At 30.1% G+C, this 22740-nt stretch overlaps 3 long non-coding RNA genes across 3 annotated transcripts; 1 reads left to right on the top strand and 2 right to left on the bottom strand.

The window, feature by feature from the left end:
* Window positions 1-2935: 2935 nt before the first annotated feature.
* On the bottom strand, window positions 2936-4212 carry LOC148240342 (uncharacterized). The gene is made up of 3 exons (XR_015814058.1): window positions 4081-4212; window positions 3849-3917; window positions 2936-3657 (listed from the first exon to the last, which is right to left on the bottom strand). It is a non-coding gene; the product is annotated as an uncharacterized LOC148240342 (long non-coding RNA).
* A 73-nt stretch (window positions 4213-4285) lies between these two features.
* Window positions 4286-5329, bottom strand: LOC148240343 (uncharacterized). Its single transcript, XR_015814102.1, has 3 exons — window positions 4935-5329; window positions 4726-4836; window positions 4286-4614 (listed from the first exon to the last, which is right to left on the bottom strand). It is a non-coding gene; the product is annotated as an uncharacterized LOC148240343 (long non-coding RNA).
* Window positions 5330-14792: 9463 nt separating this feature from the next.
* Window positions 14793-17054, top strand: LOC148240344 (uncharacterized). Its single transcript, XR_015814160.1, has 3 exons — window positions 14793-15051; window positions 16765-16827; window positions 16984-17054. It is a non-coding gene; the product is annotated as an uncharacterized LOC148240344 (long non-coding RNA).
* Window positions 17055-22740: the final 5686 nt, after the last annotated feature.

Consider the following 22740-nt stretch of genomic DNA (forward strand, 5'->3'; position numbering starts at 1 on the left):
TCGACAACATCTTATTGAGAGAGGCAAAAGAGATTTGAGAAATGTATGTGGGGGAATGAAGAAAGCATAAAAGGGTATAAATAGCATAAGAGGGTTTAATGGTGAAGGGTCATGTACATTGATTGTCTTTGAGTGGATTCTTTTTAAGGATGTTAGAATTATGTTTTCATTTTTTTTATTATTTTACATAAAAAATTAAATTTTATTACATTTTATCTTTTTTGTTTTATCCTAAATAAATTATTATTTTTTAAATAAAAAATCAGCCTTCTATAGCCTTCTTTTTTTCTTTTTTTTCCTTCCAACTCTGAGACTAAGGAAGAAGAATGCAGAAGAAGAGAGTAGTTCCGTAGTGCCACCGGGAGAAAGGAAGAAGGTGGGAAGGCCAAAGAAGAATAAGGAGGATGGGGAATAAGGGAGTACCTCAGTGAAGAGGAAGGTTAGCAGGCCAAGAAAAGTGGTGGATGGAGAACAAAGCACTTCTTCTTCTATATGTTGGTTTTGAGTATATATATGTGTGTGTATATATATCTATATATATAATGTACTTAGTTACAATAGTGTTAAAGGCATCGTGATCAATGAAAAATGTAACAAGGGAAAGAATGATGGGGAGGAACATAAGATATAAATTGGTGGTGTTTGTTAAAACAATGGACAACCTGTAGCTCTTCTTCTTTAACTCAACATATGGGTGATGAGAGTCACCAATAACTCCTAATTTTTTGGTTATTACGATATTTATATATGATGGTAGTCCTTTCTTGCTATAGTTGTAGTCTAGATAATCCGGTTATATTTCAATGTAGTGGTAAACGATAAAACGACAACTTTTCTAACTTTTGTAGCAAACCCTTCAATAATCACATTAAATAAGTATGGAGAGATTGAACTCACTTAATGTAATTCTCTATTATATTAATCATAAATTTTAATGCAATTGAAATATATAAATGAAAATAAATATATGAACGACTGTTAAATTTTTAACTATAAATATGTATATATATAAGCTCATAATTTTTCATCCATCAAAGCAGTATTTTCATTATTATTTAAATATAAACAATATATAAAATCAAATATGTGAAATCTCACATTAATTTTATGAAATATAATAATATAAATATTTTGTTAACCCTAATCCAAATAAAAAAAATATCAATTACAAATATTGAACAAAATGAACAAAGTATTTATAAAATATGGGGCTAAATAATTATAATGACAACAAAATTTTGTCTATAGCGAGTAGTTTGGCTAAATAATTAGCTTATGCTACAAGGTTGGTGTCTAAAATTTTCCCCTCTTTTGAAAATTTTGATATATGTTTTGGTGTTAATCCAACCTAAAATACAGACACCATGACCCATTTACTTGACAATCCAAGCTACAGAAAAATCAAAACATGTAACTGATGGGAGAAAAATTAGCATCAAAAGACGATAGGAGAAGCAAAATTGAAGCAAGAGTCAGAACACACTCATACATCAAGATCTATGGGGGAAAAAGGTATTACATAGATTAATAAAATCTGCAATATACTCTAATTGCATAATAAAATGTGTAAATCCAGTAAACCAGGTTATCGACCAAAAACTAATTATATTTAAGGAATTATTTCAGCATACTCTCTTACTTAAGAAACAGAAGTTTCCAAAAATTAAATGAAAGAACAAACACTGTAGATAAGAAACTAAAAATGTCCACATGCCTCGCAAGCCTTTGTATATGAAAAATTAAAGAACAAATATTGTATAATAACTTTAAGTCAATTTTATTCTTTTTATATTTCTAAAAACAAGCATATTAAGAGTTAAAATCTATATAGTTTTTATTTTTAAGAGAAATTTTGTCAGAAAGTATTTCAATATAAACTTTTGTTTTGATTCATTTTTTTTTTAATCTTAATTTTAAAACTAAGAAGTAAGCACCACCATATGTACGTGTCTCCATGCATTTGCCTCCATTCGTATGTATATGCATGCATTTATATATTTATACATATCCATGCATGTCATATGTTTATTTATTAAAACATTCAAATTTAAAATCTAATCTAACAATTGACAAGTTAATGAATTATTATATTTATTAGTCCTTTAATATTTTCTTATAAAAAAAGGAAATTTATATAAATGTAGTTACTAAAGTCTTTATTAATTGTTAATTAACAATAATAATGAATATTTCAATTTATGTTATCGCAATTAATTATTTTTTTTCATGTAAATTTTTTAAAACAATAAGGCCACAGTAATAATTATATTATATATATATATATATATATATATATATGTTTCGATATATATTTCATTATCAAATTTTTTAGATTTATGTTTATGTATGTGTGCTTTTATCTTATTCTATGAGCTAATTAAGAATTATATAATCATTAAAAAAATTTATGATTATTTATTATGTCAACTCGTATTATTCTCTAATAATTTTGATTTGTGTTTATATCTATTTGTGAGTATGTGATTTAATTTAATTTATTTTGTTATTACATTTAAACATATACGTACAAATTTTTCAAAATAAAGTGTAAATTAGATTTCATAGCTTTATGAAATATGCCCAAATAAACCCACTCCAAAGCCAAGGAAGAAGAATCCAGAAGAAGAGAGTAGTTCTGTAGTGCCACCGGGAGAAAGCACTATTTGAACATGATTAAAAAAATATTTCTTTTTTTATTTTATTATAAAGAGTATCTTGCACATATATTTAGCATTCTATTAACAAAATTTTAAAAAATTAGTATATATTTGTATGAGATATATATATATCGTAAATACACTCTATTAATGTTTATTTTTAGTTTTTGATTATGTTCGCTTAATAAAAATATTTATTTAAATTTCTAAAACTATTATTGTGTGGAAAATATTATGTAGTAGAGAAATACAAATCATCTCATGAGATTTGTGTTGATTGTCGGCTCCGATATCAGAGCTTGTAGTATTTAACTTTTGTTTAGATAAAAAGAGTATTAAGTCTGTACTTGCCTTTGATTTATTCGAAATCACCATCAACTACCTGCAAATATACTGTAAAAATGACTTTTAATAATAAAAAATAATTAATGTTTGTATAAATAAAATTTCTAACACACTTTAAATTTCTCTTTAGCAGTATCTATCTTACTAGATAAGAAGTCATCCATCACATCTACCATAACGAGATTTGTATTTCAATTATAACTTACATATGTGTTTACTATGTAGGTTAATTGTGTATATGTCGTGCATGAATATGCATAAAAATAGAAATGCATGCTTATACATACCTATGGAGGCAAAGGTATGCAGACACGTACTTATGCATATACATACGTGCAGTGTTTGTTCTTTAGTTTTTCATATATAAAGGCTCGCTGCAAGGAGCAAATAAGTGAAGAAACAAAGGCTCGCTACACATCTTAATCTCGCAAAATTTCTCAAGTTTTTCCGCAAAGACCATAAATTCATACCTTTTCTTCCTTCTTGTCATTCTTTCCCTTGTTGCAATTTTCATTGATAAAAATGTCTTTATTTAAATATTGAGACATTCTCATGAAAATCTCTTCTAAAAAATTCTTCACATTAGCGCAGATATCTCGTTATTTAATTCACCTCTTGGCGTTGAGCTATACTTCTCTATATTTCCTTTTGCCTCCTGCACAACAACATTTCTATTTACCTCATGAACAACAATTTTATTACTTGTATCACTACTCACTCCATAATTTTTTGTAATATTGTCCTATGGTTTAGCTAACGGTTTCTCCTTAAAATATTCAATCTTTTATACAAACAACAAATAAAGTTTATTAACCAATAATTTGTAATTAGTACATGCTTAATTACCTCATCAGTTGGATCAATCTCTTCACCCACCCTCTTTCTCTTTCCCTTCATAATTGTCGTCTTCATCATCTGTGTATACCAAAAAATTAAGTAAGTTATTTGTAAGTGGATAATATAAACTAAATATTACATAATAAGGTTAAATGAGTTAGTTCACCTTCTATACAATAAGGCAAAGTAAGTTCATTCTAATAAAAATATTAATTTCAATCTTTTACATTAATTTATTTACCTCATCAGTGATCTCAGGCCTCTCTCTTGCCACCTCGTTTAGTTGTTCCTCTTCTATTGGCACCTGCAAAAATTAACAAGAAAGTAAAGAATATTTTAGTCAACACTCTACACGTACGTGAACCATTATACATATACATATATATATATATATTACACAACACTTTATACATTCATGAACTATTCTAACCAAGTGCATTATGTGTGTGTGTGTGCGTGCGTGTGTGTATACTCAAAACTAACACACAGAAGAAGTTCTTTCTTCTCCATCCGCTACCTTTCTTGGCCTGCCAACCTTCCTCTTAAGTGGGGTTCTCCCTTGTTCCCCATCTTCCTTATTTTTCCTTGGTCTTCTCACCTTCTTCTGCAATTGAGTAGTACTTTCTCCCAGTGGCACTACAGAACTACCCTTTTCTTCCAGATTCTTCTTCCTTGACTTTGGAGTGGGTTTATTTGGATAGATTTCATAAAGTATGAAATCTGTAACCTCGACAACAGATCAAAAGGACCCCTTAGATTCCCTATGAATATAGTACTGCAGTCCCAGATGAATATAAATATTATCAGTTTTCCTTTTCCATTTCCATATGAATATAGTACTCTAAAAATATAGTTTCTTACGTTGAAAAAACTAAAAGGGACTTACTGTATCATATATTTTAGTATCCCATTGCCGTTTCTCAACCGTCCAGCCTTTGATTCTTTACTGAATTGTGTATTTGAGATTTGTATTGGGTCAAAGATGCTCCGGAGTATACTGTCGGTAAGAAAATTAATCATTAAAGAGTTTTTAACAAAACCCATTTGATCTAAAAGAAAATCTTAGAGATTTAAGTGATAGAAAAATTTACTAACAGGATCAATATTATCAGCCATAGTTAGGAGATCCTCAGGAAGTGTAAATGAGACTGTAGTTGTTTAGCTACTGGACATTTAGTTTGTCTTTTGCGTCCTTTCTGGTTCCCCTACAAATTAATTGACACTGACTACACTATGATCTAAAAAATCAGTATGTAAAATTGCATTCATATATAAACATATATATATAGAGATAAAGATCATGGAAGTACCATTTGAGTATAATCAAAAGGGTGGATATCTTCTTCATTTGGTCTTTTGAGAGAAATAGGGACTGCTGGCTCAGCCTCTGCCGCAATATTTATTCCTTCTGTAGCTAATTGTTCGGCCTTTGCGACTTGACGGGCTTCCTTCTCCTTCTCTTTTTCTTTCACCTTCTCTCTAAACTCCTTCATTATTATCTGTTTCAAAATGGATAGTTTTAATAAATTCTCAAAAAAAAAAATCATTGAAACCTTCATATATCTGTATAATCTGGAACCTACCCCGATGAATTTTCGCACTTGATCAGTGATATTGAACCATTCAATTCTATTTTTGCTTGAATTCTTATCTGCAGCAACTCCTTCACCCTTTTCTGATGAAATCGACGACATATTATTGAATTCAAATACTAGAGAAGAGAGAGATTGGGAGAGAAAGAGAGAAATGTATATTGGGGGCTAAAGAAAGCAGAAAGGTATAAGTAGTATAAAAAGGTTTAATGGTGAGCAGCCATGTGGGTTGATTGAGGTGGCGTGAGTGGATTCTTTAAAAGGAGGTAGGGATGGAGATTTAATTTTTTATTATTATTTTTCATAAAAAATCAGATTTTATAACATCATTCCTTTTTTGTTTTATCCTAAATAAATTATTATTATTATTATTACATTTTACTTATTTTGTTTTATTTATTTAAATTGTTACCCTTATTATCTATTCTGTAATATATCCTACAATTAAGTTATAAACATCTATATATATTTAATGACTATTAATGTTGTAAATTTAATTATAATTTAATTTAAACCTACTAAACCTTATATTCTATATATACAGGTTTTTAATATTTTAATATATTCAAGTGTGCATTACTGATAATTAAAAAATACTTTTCTATAAATATCTTGAACACAATTAAAATAATATTTCTTTTTTTATTTTATTATAGAGAGTATCCTTCACATATAATTAGCATTCTACTAACAAAATTTAAAATTTTTCTAATACATATTTGTATGATATATATTGTAAATATAATGTTTTTTTAACCTGTTTAGTGTCTATTAATGTTTATTTTTAGTTTCTGATTATGTTCGTTTAATAAAAATATTTATTTAAATTTTTAAAATTATTATATATGTGAAAACTATTATGTAGTATAGAAATACATCTCATAAGGTTCTTATTGATTGTCGGCTCCAATATCAAAGCATGTAGTATTTAATATTTGTTCAAATGAAAAATGTATTAAGTCTGTAATTGCCTTTGGTTTATTAGAATTTACCACTAACTACCTGCAAATATATTGTAAAAATGACTTTTAAGGAGGTTCGTATTTCAACTATGAGGATTAATTGTGTATATGAGAAAAATAATTATTTTAAAAATTATGAGTAGGTAATTATAAAAATATTCAAATAAATAAGCTTTTGGAGTAATTGGTCACATGTCTAGAATATGTGTAGCATGCTATGACTTATCTATTACATAATACCGTTATATCTCATGCCAAAATCAAAATAAAATAAAATTTTATTTTATTTTCGAAAACTTGGTACGTATATGTTAAAATGTACTAACAAAATAAATTAAATTAAATCCTACACCCGCAGATAGATATAAACACAAATCAAAATGATTAGAGAATAATACATGGGTTAACATAGTGAACAACTATGAAATTATCTAATGATTACATAATTCTTGATTAGCTCCTAGAATAAGATAAAATTACACATACACAAAGACAAATCTAAAAAAATTGATGATGAAACATAAATCGAAATATTTATACAATAAAATTATTAAGGTGGTCTTAATGCTTTTAAAAAATTTACATGAAAAAAATAATTAATTGTGATAACATAAATTGAAATATTCATTATTAGTGTTAATTAACGATTAACAAAATCTTTAGTAATTATATTTACATAAATTTTCTTTCTTTTATTGACTAATTTAAAAGAAAATATTAAAAAACTAACAAATATAAAAATTCATTAACTTGTCGCTTGTTAGATTAGATTTTAAGTTTGAAAGATTCAATAAATAAACATATGACGTGCATGAATATGTATAAATATATAAATGCATGCATATATATACGTGAAAAACTTTGGTATCTCATTTTTTTATCCATCTCTTGGCTTGTACATTAAGTTGTACTTTCCTATATTTCTTTTTCCCTCCTGAACAATACTAATTTTAGTACTTGTAACATTATCATATGTCAACTTAAATATTTATTAAACACTACTCACCCAATTGTATTTCAAAATTTTCTCTGGTTGAGGCAACGGTATTTACTGAAAATATTTTATCACCTATATAAACAACAAATAATATTTATTCATTTATATAATTTGTTATTAGTAATCTCTTATTAATTAGCTCATCAAAGGAATCAATCTCCTTTTCCACCCTCTCTTCCTTTCCCTTAATGATGGTCTTCTATCCACATACAAAAAATTCAAATATTATATAATAAGTTAATGTAATTTTCTTTTATATCCACGTACAAAAAAATTAAATATTACACTAGACACTTCACCATCTATACAACAACACAAAGCTAGGAAGGTGATTCTAATAATATGCTCAAGAATAAAAATATTAATTTCAATCTTTTGTATTAATTTATTTACCTCATCAAGGATCTGAGGCCTCTCTCTTGCCACCTCATTTAGCTGTTCCTCTTCTATTGGCACCTGCAAAAATTAATAAAAGCAAAACATATGTTAGTCAACACTCTATACATGCATGAACTATTATACATATGCATATACATATATATATATATATAAATATTTATACTTCACTCACTGAAGCATTCACTTCTTTCTCCATATTATTACTAGATTTCCTCACCAAAGGCACCTATATATAAAAAAAAAGACTCAAGATAAAATATTTTAATACTATAATGTTACTGTTCTCTATCCACCACCTTCCTCGACCAACCAACCTTCCTCTTCACTGAGGTACTCACTTGTTCCCCATCCTCCTTATTCTTCCTTGGCCTTCCCACCTTTTTCCTTTCTCTTGGTGGCACAACAAAACTACTCTCTTCTTTTGTGTTCCTCTTCTTTAGTTTGGGAGTGGGTTTGTTCGGATAGATTTCATAGAGTATAAAATAAGTTACCTCGATAACAAATCGGAAGGATCCCTTATATTTGCTATGAATATAGTACTGCAATCCCACATGAATGTTAATATTATCAAGCTTCCTTTTATATCTCAAGATGAATATAGTACTCTAAAAAATTAATTTTTTAAGTTGGAAAAACAAGAAGAGACTTACTGTATCACATATTTTAGTATCCCATCTCTGTTTCTCAACCGTCCAGCCTTCAGTTCTTTGCTGGATCGAATATTTATGTTACATTAGGTGGAAGGAGATTCTTCAGAGTGTACTATCGATAAGAAAATTAAGCATTAATAAGTTTTTAACAACACTCATTTGAATTAAAAGATGATCTTAGAGAGTTAAGTGATGAAAATTTCACTAACAAGATCAATATTATCAGCAAGGGCGAGAAGATCTTCGAGAAGACTAAAGGAAACTGAAGTTGTTCCAACTACGGGACATTTACTTTGTCTTCTGCATTTGTGTTGATTAGCCTACAAATTACTTAATGTTATGATTTAAAAAACCTAGTATGTAAAATTATTTCATACATATATACATATAGAGAGAAAGAGAGAGATCATAGAAGCACCATTGACTGGATTCAAAAGGGCAGACATCTCCTTCATCTGATGTCTTGAAAGAAATTGGGATTGCTGCCTCAGCCTCCGTTGCAATATTGATCCCTTCGACAGCTAGTTGTTTTGCATGTGCAGCTTGGCATGCTTCCTTCTTATTCTCTTATTCTTTCAGCTTCTCTTTAAACTCCTTCATTAATTTCTGTTTAAAGATGGATTGTTTTAATAAATTTTCCAAAAAAAACCCTCGAAACCTTCACATATCTATATAATCTTGAACTTACCCAGACAGATTTTTGCACTCTATCAGTAATACTAAAATATTCTCTTTTTTTTTCAGCTGAATCCTGATTTGCAGCAACTCCTTCTTCACCTCTTTTTGTAAATGGTTGGATTTCCCAACCAGTGAGATTTAGTGTCTCAGTTTGAGATGGAATCGACAACATCTTTGGTATCAGGAGAGGATTGAGAGAGAGAAAGAGATTGAGAAACGTTTGTGAGGGAATGAAGAAAGCAAAAAAATGTATAAGTAGTAGGAAATGGTTTAATGGTGATGGATCATGTATATTGATTGAGGTGAGGACAAAGATTTGATTTTATTATTATTATTTTTTATAAAAAAGAACATATTTTATTATATTTTTCCAGCCCATCTACAACCTTCTTTTTTCCCCTTCCTATACATCCCCTTTACCCACTCATAAACCATTAACCTTATTCTATATTCTGCAATATATATTCTTATGTAATTACTATTAATTTTTTGGATTTAATTGAAATTTAACATAAATTCACAAAACCTTATATTATATACATTATGAGTAGTTAATTAAGAAAATATTTAAATAAATAAAGTTTTGAGATAATTGGTCATAGGTCAAGAACAATATAAAGCATGTCATGACTGATGCCAAAATTTTAAAGTTTTAAAAAATTTAATTTAATTTTTATGTTCGAAAACTTGGTACATATACACTAAAATGTAATAACAAAATAAATTTAATTAAATGGGCCGGCTGATAAATATAAACACAAATCAAAATTATTAGAGAATGATACATGGGTTGATATATAATGAACAATCATGAAATTATCTAATAATTACGTAATTTTTAATTAGCTCATAGAATAAGAAAAATTAAACATACATAAACACAAAACTAAAAAGGTTGATAATGAAACATAGATCGAAATATATACAATAAAATTATTAATGTGGCTTTGATGCTTGTGAATAATTTACATGAAAAAATAGGTAATTGTGATAACATATCTTGAAATATCCATTATCATTGTTAATTAACAAATAACAAAGTCTTTAGTAACTATATTCATATAGATTCCCTTTCTTTTATTTGACTAAATTGAAAAAAATTATTAAAATATTAACAAATACAATAAGTCATTAACTCGTCAATTATAAGATTCTATTTTAAATTTGATACTTTCAATAAATAAACATATGACGTGCATGAACATGTATGGATATATAAATACATGAATATACGTACGTGTAGAGGCAAAAAAATGCAGACACATACACATGATCGTGCCTACTTCTTATTTATATTTAAGATTAAAATAAAAATAAAACAGAAGAAAAGTCTAGGGCTCTAAGGTGGAGTTGATCGAAAATCAATATTAGATTGAAGTACTTTATGACAAAATTCCTATTAAAAATAAAAAAAAAAATTATAAAGATTTAAACTTTTAATATGTTTATTTTTCAAAATCTAAAAAGAATAAATAAATTTGTATGCTTGAGATAAATTAAATTAAAAATAAGTTTAAAATTTCCAATTAGGATGATACATGAGAAAATAGATTCATTGGATTTTCCCAGCAAGTAAACAAGAAAATATAATAAATGTTTTTTATTAATTAATTCAGTTATCTATTGGCTATAGATAAAATTTTATAATTCTTGTATCCTCCTCCCCCTCCCCCCCTGTAAACATTTTTCCTTATTTTGATTTTTTTTTTTACCAATATCTATAATTGAGATTATCTTTTAATTAGATTAGAGCTATCCGAAGTATTTTCCTTATCTGATTTTATATTTTTTATATTTAAATAAATGTAAAAATATTGCTCTGATGTATGCAACATCTTGGGCTTATATATACATACATATTTACAATTTACAGTTTAATAGTAATTTATATATTTATTCTCATAATTTGTGTTTTATCCATCTAAATTTGTTCTACTCATTTTTAATATAAGTAGTTTACCAAAACAAATGTATGTTGAAAGAAATAGAAAAGAATAATTGACTAATTTCATCACCTTCACCATTAATGGAGTTAGTCGAATAATTGACTAATATCATACTCATCATACCTCTTTACTTTCTGTTTATTCATATTAATTATTTTTATTATGTAAACATCAATAAATAGTTCATGTCGTTCATTGATTTACTTCATCAATCACCCAACACAAGGAAAGGTAACTACATGTTACATAATAAGGTTAAACGAATTACTTCACTATCTATACAACAAGGCAAAATAAGTTAATTCTAATAGTCTTTTCAAGAGTAAAAATTCTAATTTCAATCTCTTATGTTAATTTATTTACTTCATCAATGATCTACCCTTGCCACCTTGTCCAGCTATTACTCTTCGATTGGAACCTAAAAATTAACAAGAAATCAAAGCATATTTTAGTCAACACTCTATACATCCATGAACTATTCTAACTAGGTGCAATATATATATATACTCAAAACCAACATACAGAAGAAGAAGTGCTTTGTTCTCAATCCACCACCTTCCTTGGTCGGCCAACCTTCCTCTTCATTGAGGTATTACTCCCTTGTTCCCCATCCTCTTTATTCTTCCTTAGCCCGGCGACCTTCTTCCTTTCCCCTGGTGGCACTACAAAACTGCTCTCTTCTTCTATATTTTTCTTCCTTAGCTTTAGAATGGGTTTGTTCGGGTAGATCTCATAAAGTATAAAATCAATCACCTTGATGATTAATCAGAACAATCATTTTGATTCTGTATGAATATAATAGTGCAGTCCCACATGAATATAAATATTATGAAGAACCCTTTTCTATTTTTAAATGAATATAGTACTAAAAAACTAATTTGTTAAAAAGTTGGAAAAACTAAAAGTGACTTACTATATCATATATTTTAGTGTCCCATCACCGTTTCTCAACCATCCAACCTTCGATTCTTTGTTGGATCGTATATTTGCAATTTATAGTGTGTCGAAAGAGATACTCGTGAGTGTACTGCCAATAAAAAAATTTACTGTTAATAAAAATTATTTGACTTAAAAGACAATCACAGAGAGTTAAGTGATGAAAAGTTTACTAACCATATCAATATTATCAGCCAGGGCGCGAAGATCTTCTGAAAGACTAAAAAACCCAGTATGTAAAAAGTTATTTCATATATATATATAGACACAGAGAGAGAGAGAGGACTAATATAATAGATAATTACATTAAGTGAGTTTAATCTCTCCATACTTATTTAATATGATTATTGAAGGGTTTGCTACAGAAGTTAAGAAAGTTGTCGTTTTTATCTTTTACCACCATATTGAAATATAATTGCATTATCTGGACTGCAACTATAGCAAGAAAGGACTACCATCATATATAAATATCATAATAACTAACAAATTAGGAGTTAATGGTGACTTCCATCACCCATATGTTGAGTTAAGGAAGAAGAGCCAGGGGTTGTCCATTGTTTTCACAAACACCACCGATTTATATCTTATGTTCCTTGCCATCATTCTTTCCCTTGTTACATTTTTCATTGATCATGACTCCTTTATTTGAATGTTGAGGCATCATCATGAAAACCTCCTCTGGCATCTCGCTTTTTGATCCATCTCTTGGCTTGTACATTTAGTTGTACTTCTCCATATTTCTTTTTTCCTCCTGAACAATATCAATTTTAGTACTTGTAACTTATCATATGTCAACTTAAATATTTATTAAACACTACTCACCCAATCATATTTCAAAAATTCATTTGGTTAAGGTAACTGTATTTACTGAAAATATTTCATCACCTATACAAAAAACAAATAAAGTTTATCCACGTATATAATTTGTAATTAGTAATTTCTTATTAATTCCTCATCAAAGGAATCAATCTCTTCCACCTTGTCTCCCTTTCTATTGATGATAGTCTTCTGTGCATGTACAAAAAATTTAAATATTACATAATTAAGTCAATGTTATTTTATTTCATATCCACCTATATATAACTAAATATTATATAATAAGGTTACATTAGACACTTCACCATCTATACAACAACACGAAGCAAGCAAGGTAATTACCTCATCAATTATCTGAGGCCTCTCTCTTGCCACCTTGTTCAACTTTTCTTTTATGATTGGTGCCTGCAAATTAATTAATTCTTTCAGTCAACACTATTCTAACTATTCTAACTAAGTGCATTATATATATACATATATATACACACATAGATATATATATATACTCAAAACTAACATACAAAAGAAGAAGTGCTTTTTTCTCCATCCACCACCTTTTTTGGCCTGCCAGCCTCTCTCTTATTCCCCATCCTCCTTATTCTTCCTTGAACTTCCCTCTTTCTTCCTTTTTCCTGATGGCACTATGGAACTACTCTCTTCTTCTGCATTCTTCTTCCTTGGTCTCAAAGTTGGAAGGAAAAAAAAAAGAAAAAACGAAGGCTAATTTTTTATTTAAAAAATAATAATTTATTTAGGATAAAACAAAAAATATAAAATGTAATAAAATCTATTTTTTTATAAAAAATAATAATAAAAAATGAAAACACAATCCTCACCTCCTTAAAAAGAATCCACTTAGAGACAATCAATGTACATGACCCTTCACCATTAAACCCTCTTCTACTATTTACACTCTTTTGTGCTTTCTTCATCCCCCACATGCATTTCTCATATGAAATAATTTTTTACATACTGGGTTGTTTAGATGATAGAGTTATTAGTGTCAATTAATTTGTAGAAAAATCAACACAAATATAGAAGACAAAGTAAGTGTTCAGTAGCTGGAACCACTGCAATTTCTTGTAGTCTTCCATATGATCTTTTTACCCTGGCTGATAATATTGATCTAGTTAGTAAAATTTTCATCACTTAACTCTCTATGATTGTCTTTTTAAGTCAGATGAGTTTTTTTAATGGTAAATTTTCTTATTGGCAGTACACTATGGAGAATCTCCTTCTATCAAATAAAAATTGCAAATATATGATCTAGAATAGAACCGAAGGCTGGACAGTTGAAAAACAGTGACAGAATACTAAAATATGTGATACAATAAATCTCTTTTAGTTTTTCTAACTTAACAAATTAATTTTTTACAGTATTATATTCATCTGGAGATGAAAAAGGAAGCTTAATAATATTTACATTCATGTGGGACTGCAATATTACATAATCAAAGGGTGTAATATCCAGTTGGTGCCCTGGGTACAAAAGAAAACAAAAAAAAAAAAGAGAAAGATGAAAGAAGAACCTAGAGTGTGTATTCAAAGTAGGAAAAAAAGACATGTGGCATATATATACATATGTGTGTATATATATAATTAAATAAAAAATAAAATAAAGTAAAGAGAAATAAAGAAAGAAAAAAAAGGATGCAGAGAGCAGGAGAAAACCCAAGCGACAAATATATATAATATTAAATCACAGAAAAAGAAAGAAAAAAAGAGAGGAGAGAGTGAGGAGAGAGAGAAGGGTCACGCGGTGTTACATGATGTGACAACCGAAAGAGAAAGATAAAGGAGGAGGGTCGTGCGAGTTGTGTGATGCAGTGTTGAGTGACTTGAAGAAAAAGGAGAAGAAGAGAGAGAGGAGTCATGGTCGGGTAGAGAGAGAAAGAGAGAGAAAGAGGAAGAAGAAGAAGAAGAAAAAAAAAGTTATGGGAAATGACGAAGAAGAAGAAGGAAAAAAAAGGAAGAAGAAAAAAAAAGAAGAAAAGAAAAAAAAAAGAAGAAAATAAAGAAAATAAAGAAAAAAAGAAAAAAAATGAAAGAAAAAAAAGGAGAAAAAAAGAAGAAAAAAAAATGAAGGAAGAAAAAATGAAAGTGTAGGGACCAAATTTGATGTTGGTGCACCACATGTGGCAATGCCCACTGATTCCATCATCAGCGCATGGCATTTTCGGTGGCATATGTGTGATGGCGCGTGGTGACGCTGGCGATCGGGACTGCATGTTCGAAGGTAAAATATATTCCTCCTTTCGCGTGTATATTTTCCATTGTAAATGAGAAAAATTATCCAAACAATATCCGAATTTTTTAGAGGATTGTAGATCGAGTCAGAAAGGATGCCTAAAATTTTTTTGATCACACTGTAGGTAAGATTTATATGTATTTTGTACGAAGACAAATTATATTTTTATATATATGTGTATACGTACAGTGCATTATGTGTGAATGTTTCAGCGTATGTGTAATATAATATGAATATAATTAGTATGTCTAATTTCTATTTGTGTATTTATAGTACGTATATATCTACATTGTTACGTATGTGTGTGTATATATAAAAAAAAAAGTACGATAAATTAGATATGAATTAATAAGAACTGAACTGATAAGAAAAAAGGCGTGAATAAATATGTATATGTTATGTTGTGTGATTGTGTATACGTGTTTAAGTATGAATGTTCATTTGTATCGATAGAGATTGTGTGTGTAAAAATAAATATATATTATGTATAAGACATGTAGTGATGGTATATGTCTGTAGGATAATATATGTGTGTGTATTAAAATATATGTACATATGTTATGCATGTGAAATGTATAACCAGTGTGTGTACGTGTGAAATTTGGGTAAACTACACTTGCTGTGTGATCTGGTGCAGATGTACAGTGCAATGTACTTACTGTGTGATTTGGTACAGTTACACGAAGAATCTAAGTATCATGTGCTTGATGTGTGATCTGGCATATGATGATTCAGAAAGTGTTTTAAAATGTATGACTCTAATGTGCGTGATGATATCGTGTATTTTGTATGTGCTTGTTTGTATTTTATTACGTGTAAAAATTAAGATCTTAGGTATGAAATAAGTGAATTAGAAATGAGAGAGATTTAGAAAGAGCACAGAGTATAAGGACCCTAGATACCTACTTATTTAGTTTGAATCGAAGAGGGGAGGGTGCATGTGTGGCTGAAGTTCAGCGGGTATGGTGAACTTGCACATGGATAGTGTTTGAAACCTAATCCAGACATGGATAGGTGATTGTGAGCAAATCACCTAGTAAACATAATTGTAGTGGCCAATGTGAGATTGTGTGTTCTATCCATGCAATGGGGGGATCCTTTTCGCCTCTCCTTCATGACGATATAAATGGCATCGTACAATGAAATCTCAGATGTGATATTCTAAGTGTATTGTGATATTCTAGTGTATATGTGATATCTGAGTGGATGTGTGATATTCCAGTAGAGAAATATTATGAATAAAGAATGTGAATAATAAAGAAAGAATGATTTGAAATGACAATAAGAATTAGACCAGAAGAGTGAGGATTAGAATATGCTTTGTGTGATGATCTATTTTGTTGTGTATTTCAATTGTGATGCTCATTTAACATTTTCATGATGATAAATATTATTACATTTTATATATTGTGTGAATGTATGTACGTAAGTCTCCGTTATAGAATCTTGAGTGTATATATATACATATATGTATATCTTGAAAATATACAAGTCATGAGTAACATTATAATATTAAATTATTTTGCCTTTGGTGAGGGAATCTTGCAACAATATGGAGAATGAAGTGAATGTTGCAGGGAGTGAAGTATAAATGTTTATATATATACATATATATATATATGTATTGGTATATTTGTAATAGTTCACCTACGTGTAGAGTGCTGACTAAAATTAGCTTTGTTTTCTTGTTAATTTTTGCAGGTGCCAATAGAAGAGGAACAATTGAATGAGGTGGCTAGAGAGAGGCTTGAGATCATTGATGAGGTAAATAAATTAATATTTTTATTAGAATGAACTTACTTTGTGTTGTTGTATAGAAGGTGAAGTGTCTGATGCAACCTTATTATATAATATTTAATTATTTGTAGGTGGATATTCATAAAAGAAAATTAGACTAACTTAATATTTTGATACTTACAGATGATGGAGAAGATCATCACGAAGGGAAAGGGAAAGAGGGTGGAAAAAGAAACTTATCCCACTGATGAGTTAATTAATAAGAGATTACTATTCGTAAATTATATATGTGAATAAACTTTATTTATTGTTTGTATAGGTGATGAAATCTTTTCAGCAGATACCGTTACCTCAACCATAGGAAATATTGAAATATTGTTGGGTGAGTAGTATTTAATAAATATTTTAATTAGCATATGATAATGTTACAAATACTTAAATTTGTATTTTTCAGGAGGAAAAAAGAAATGTGGGGAAGCACTACATAATGTACAAGCCAAGAGGTGGATCAATGAGCTAGGTGTCAGGGGAGTTTTTCATGATGATGCCTCAACAGTTAAATAAATGCATCGTCATCAATGAAAAAGATAACAGGAGAACGAATGATGAAGAAGAACATAAGATATAAATTGGTGGTGTTTGTGGAAAAATAATGAACATCTGAGAGTCACCATTAACTCTCAGTTTGTTAGTTATTATGATATTTATATATGATGGTAGTCCTTTCTTGTTGTAGTTATAGTCTAGATAACAAAGTTATATTCCAACAGAGTTGTAAGAGACAAAACGATAGCTTTCTTAACTTTTTTACCAAACCATTCAATAATGATATTAAAGAAACATGTAGAAATTGAACTCACTTAACGTAATTCTCTATTTTGATTAACTATGGATTCTAATGTCGTTGAAATTTAAATTTATAAAAGCGATAACTGATTTTTAAATATAAAAAATAGTTTTGTAGTTCCAATTATTATTTTTAGTTAAATATATAATAATAAATCAAATTTTCAAAAATAGAAATTCAAGTGATGCTTCTTTTTCTTCTTTCCTTTAGATCATATTCATATAGGTTACAAGAAGATATGATACTTTAACAATTTTCTTATTAGCTTCTCTATCCATCAACTCTTTACTCATCTTAATCCATAAACCTATCCCCAAAAAAATCTAATTCTTTCTTAACATAGATTCTAGAATAGTCTAATTGATTGAAAGATTTTCTCAAACTAAGCCTTAAAAAGATATATCTAAACTTGTTTTTAATAATTGAATCATCTATTAAAAGAGAATTTAAGACTTTCATACTCTTTCTAAATACGAACTAAGATTAACTAATGAAACTACCCAATTTCATATGCGTGCTTGAACTAATTAACTGAATTTTATTTGAAATTTATGTATATCATCTTATTACATAGTCAATATGTAGAAATGTCCTGCAATAAGAGATTATAGATATTAATAAAGTACTATAGTATTATGAAGCAGAAGTCATGATTATCTTCTCAAAACTTTTAAGTCATTTTCAAGAAAAAGTTCAAGTGATTCTTCTTGCTTTAGAATATATACATATATATATATTTCATATAGTTTACAAGAAGACATGATACTTTAACACTTAATCTAATTAGCTTCTCTATTAATCCACTCTTCATCCATCTCAATCGCAATTAAAATTACTCCTTAAAAAATTTATATTCAGAATGATCTTCTTTCCCATTTTAAATTGTATATGAATATAATTGCTTTATAAGTAGTATATAAAACTTGGCCTCATACATGTGTTTGCTCATGTATACATGCTTCCATAATTAAGTGAATTTTACTTAAGACTTAACACATTTTAATTGATTGACTAACCTATGTAAATAAAAAATGTTTTATTGTACTACCAGTAGACACACATGTCCAATAACAAACCCATATGTTATAATTCAAGCCTCCCTAAGGTAGATGTGATGGATGACTTCTCATCTAGCAAAAGAGATATTGCTACAGACTTTATGTATCTGCAACTACTTGATGGAGATTCTTGATAAACAAACATAAAATTTATGAGAGTGAAAATTCCAATTATGTGTGCTCATTTAACATTGAAGACATGATTATCAACTTTAAGTTCTTGAAAAAGAAATTACGACCAAATTAACTTAGAAAAAAATTACTAATGGTTTTTCCGTAAGTCCACAAATTGATCATTTTTAGTTTTTGACAACACTAGAGTAACAAGCATATGTTTAAGACAACTTTTGGCATAAGATAATAGATTGCTCATGACATGCTACATATTATTCTAGACATGTGAGTAATCACACTATAAACTTATTTATTTGAATTTCTTAACTAACTACTTATAATTTCTAAATTAGTTTTTTTTAATATACACAATCAGTCCACGTAGTAGAGGCATATTTCTTCTAGAGAATCTCTTAATTGTTCTTGAGCAACTAGAAAGAGATTCTTTAACCAGAAAGAATTCAATTCAGATATAGGATACCTATCCAGAAGTTTTCGCAACTCAATCATGTATGATGGAATCATCAAAGATTTGACCTTTCGAACTCTATCTATAACTCACTATAGGCTCGGGAAACAAAGAGAAGATGTGTACGAACGAGATATCCAGCAACAAGAAGAAGGAAAAGGATTGAATAGAGGAACTCCTGAACATTTGGCGATCTCAGATAATTGGAATTCAAACCTCCCTAAGGTAGATGTGATGGATAACTTTTTTATCTCTAGAGAAAGATACTGCTAAAGAAAAACCAGAGGTCCGTTGGGAATTTTGTTTATGTAACAAAATTGAATGGTGAACCCAAGGGTAGTTTTGCAAAAATTAGTTGAAATAAATAATTTTAAATATTACAAAAGATTGAAAAAAAAAGGACCAAATCATAAAGGTTTTTGAAGAAGAGGGGCAATAAGGAAATAAAGTAGGGTTAGGTGGTAAAGATTTTAAAAAAGAGAAGGGAAATCTATGAATTTAGAAAGAAGCAAGGAAGCCAATGGTCTAAATCTATTCTTGACATCGAACGGTTCTGACAACCCTTATAAAAGATTCTTCTTCTCACCATTTGAAGGAGAGGGAACCTTAGCCGCAATGGAGAGTGGCGGAGGAAGAGAGAGGAGAGGAAGAACTCGAGCTGCTAGTGGGTGATCAGAGAAAGAAAAGGGGATCACCATTTCCAATGCCAATTAGAGGGCGAACGACGAGAGATCTCGCTGACGCACCATAGCCACCACTCGGGAATAAAGAGGTAAGATTGATTTAGTCTTGAAAACCCGTATTCGAGATAGATGTGAATAAATGTTTATATCATGGTAAGTGAAATTTTTGGTGAATTCCTGGTAGTGGGTTATGTGTAAACTGAGTTAATGTAGTGAAAATGATGAATGAATCTCATGTTGAGGAAGTTAGAGTAAAGGTCAGGTGTGGATCAGTTGCGGTAGTGCTAGAAAATATTGAAGAAAGTCTCAAAGAACTAGATGGAGACGTCGAGACTTTAAACTGGGGGAGAGGGTTTGAGTAGAGAGGATCCGCCGTAGATTCAAGCTAACATGATTAAATCAGGAATATTACAGTGAAGACTAAATGAAACAAGAAACGGTGTTGAGGATGAATTGTGGAGATATAATGATAAGGGCCTAGTAAAAAAAAAGAAGAAATATGTTGGATAGACCTGGGCATGACAATAGAGAGTTTTGCAAAGAATCATGGGTTTGAATGGGATTAAGGAAATGGGTTACAAATCTGGAGGAGGGAGTGAGCATGTCGGTAGGACAAATGAAGTCCAGGAAATTGAGAGTAAATATAGTGATATTATATACCAGTTAGTCTTTGATAAGTGTGTTGCACATTCTTATGCTAATATGTATGTGTGGCCCGTTATGTGGTCGTATGAATAGGTCTCTGTATGCATACAAACTGATTTTACAGCAAGTTAATCTGCGTTTATTGAAATGACCCCGAAAATATCTAAAGGAAATAAAAGATAATTAAAGTGTAGAAGCGAAATAAATTATTAAGGTTTACATTCCTTACACAATAACTTAAAGTACCGAATAGTGCTACGGGAATTACCCTTTTAAAAGAAATACAAAAAAATAAGGAAATGAACAAAAAATAAAAAAAAAACTAGCATTCTACTCGAAATCCTCTTGCGGATCAGGCCCTGGATCCTGATCCTCTTGATCTAAAATGGTTAAACAAGAGATGAGCTACACTAGCCCAATAAGAATATCACACCACATCACCGATACAGAAATGAAGGTTGATAGAAAACCAAAACAACCAATAGAGTACTTAATTAAGCAAATCCATTTATAAAAAATAAAACAATTTACTATCCACTTACCGTAGTGAGATTTATAAAAAAAATCCCACAGCACAATAACATTATACATACCATGATTTCATATATACTCAGCAACATAGCACATATTATAAATTCATATCCATATTCAATAACTCAAATAACAATTTTCACTATTTTTATCAACCTACTGGTATCCATGGGGGTCCATAGGGATGTCCCCACTATATGTGAACCATTTCCTTTAACATTCTTAATTAACGAGCCGTCCCCATACCCCGTCCGGTATGGGAGCAAAACTTACTAAACCTCAATACTCCGTTCGGTATGAGGGTGAAATGGGCCGTCCCCATAACCCATCCGGTATGAGTGCCAAATTACCATGGTAGGGTTCCCTATGTACTCAGTCCATCCACCATCTCACAAGATATCCAGTAAGGCTGCCGTTTCATCCGTTCATTAAATCCAATAAAATTTTCGTTTACCTTTAACCTCCATTTTTCTAATTCAGCCATAAATACGTAAAATAACAATATACACATTCAAAGCTATAAAATCAATTAATAAGGTACCTATCATGCATCAATACTACAAAATAAATCAACAGAGACAACAATAGATAATTTTTCTGGTTCTGGCTCCATTGGTAACCCGTGTTTAATTATGAACATTTTCTAAATTGTACAAAATACCATATTTATTATTTATTTAGGCTTCAATTCTATAACAGAGAAATGGAGTGAGGGATTCTTACTCAATTTGGTACCCGAAAAGCTAAGCTTTTTACTGCGCCTACAGGCGGTTTCTGGGTTCCCTAAATTTTTCTTCAGGAATCAAAACTCACTATAAATACTTACAAGTATCCCAAACAAACCCAAAATCAGTCTTAGTGCCCACTTTGGCCAATTTCAGAATTATGGCACGGCAGCTCAGCCATGCTCCAGCGACGATGTCGCCGCCCGCGGCAGTAGGCTACCACAGATCGGCTGTTTTCAGCTTTTTTGGTCGAATTCGGCCAATTTTACAACAATTCCTACGAGAAAACACATTAAGGGGCCTTAGTTGGTAAAAAAAAAATGAAAACCAAAACTCACCGGCGGTGGGGCGCTCTAGTGCGGCAGCTCCTCCAGCTTACGTTGCGGTTGAGTGTTTTGCTCCGGTCAACCTGTAGAGAAGGAAACAGTGATCATAACGGTTAAAAAAATTATGCAGAACAGAAACTGGGAAGGGCATCATCGAAGGCGTTTTGTGAAATTCCCTGCGACAGTGCCGTCAAGCTTTACCCACGTTTTTCGGCCAATCGGCCAATCTTTTTGCTCTGATCTGGTCGTGAATGTCTTTAAAATTGAATTCTGAGCAAAAGAAATTTTTTTTACTCTTTTGGGGTCGAAAGGGCTCCGACACGGCGACGGGTGGCGGCAGTCTCCTTCCCGGCGCTGGGTCTTCTTCTCCGGCGACGGGGTCTAGCGGTTAGGGTTAGGGTTAGGGTTTGGTGCGAATGGAGGTTATTTATATCCATCCGCATTTAATTTGGGTCATCCATTGCATTTGATCTAGACTGTCCGATCGCGATTAAATAGCAAGTGAATCTGGACCGTTCATCGCGATCTAATTTGGGCCGTTC

The sequence above is a fragment of the Carica papaya genome, chromosome 8, assembly GCF_054855325.1.
Source record: "Carica papaya isolate Zhongbai chromosome 8, ASM5485532v1, whole genome shotgun sequence".
NCBI classification, from domain to species: Eukaryota; Viridiplantae; Streptophyta; class Magnoliopsida; order Brassicales; family Caricaceae; genus Carica; species Carica papaya.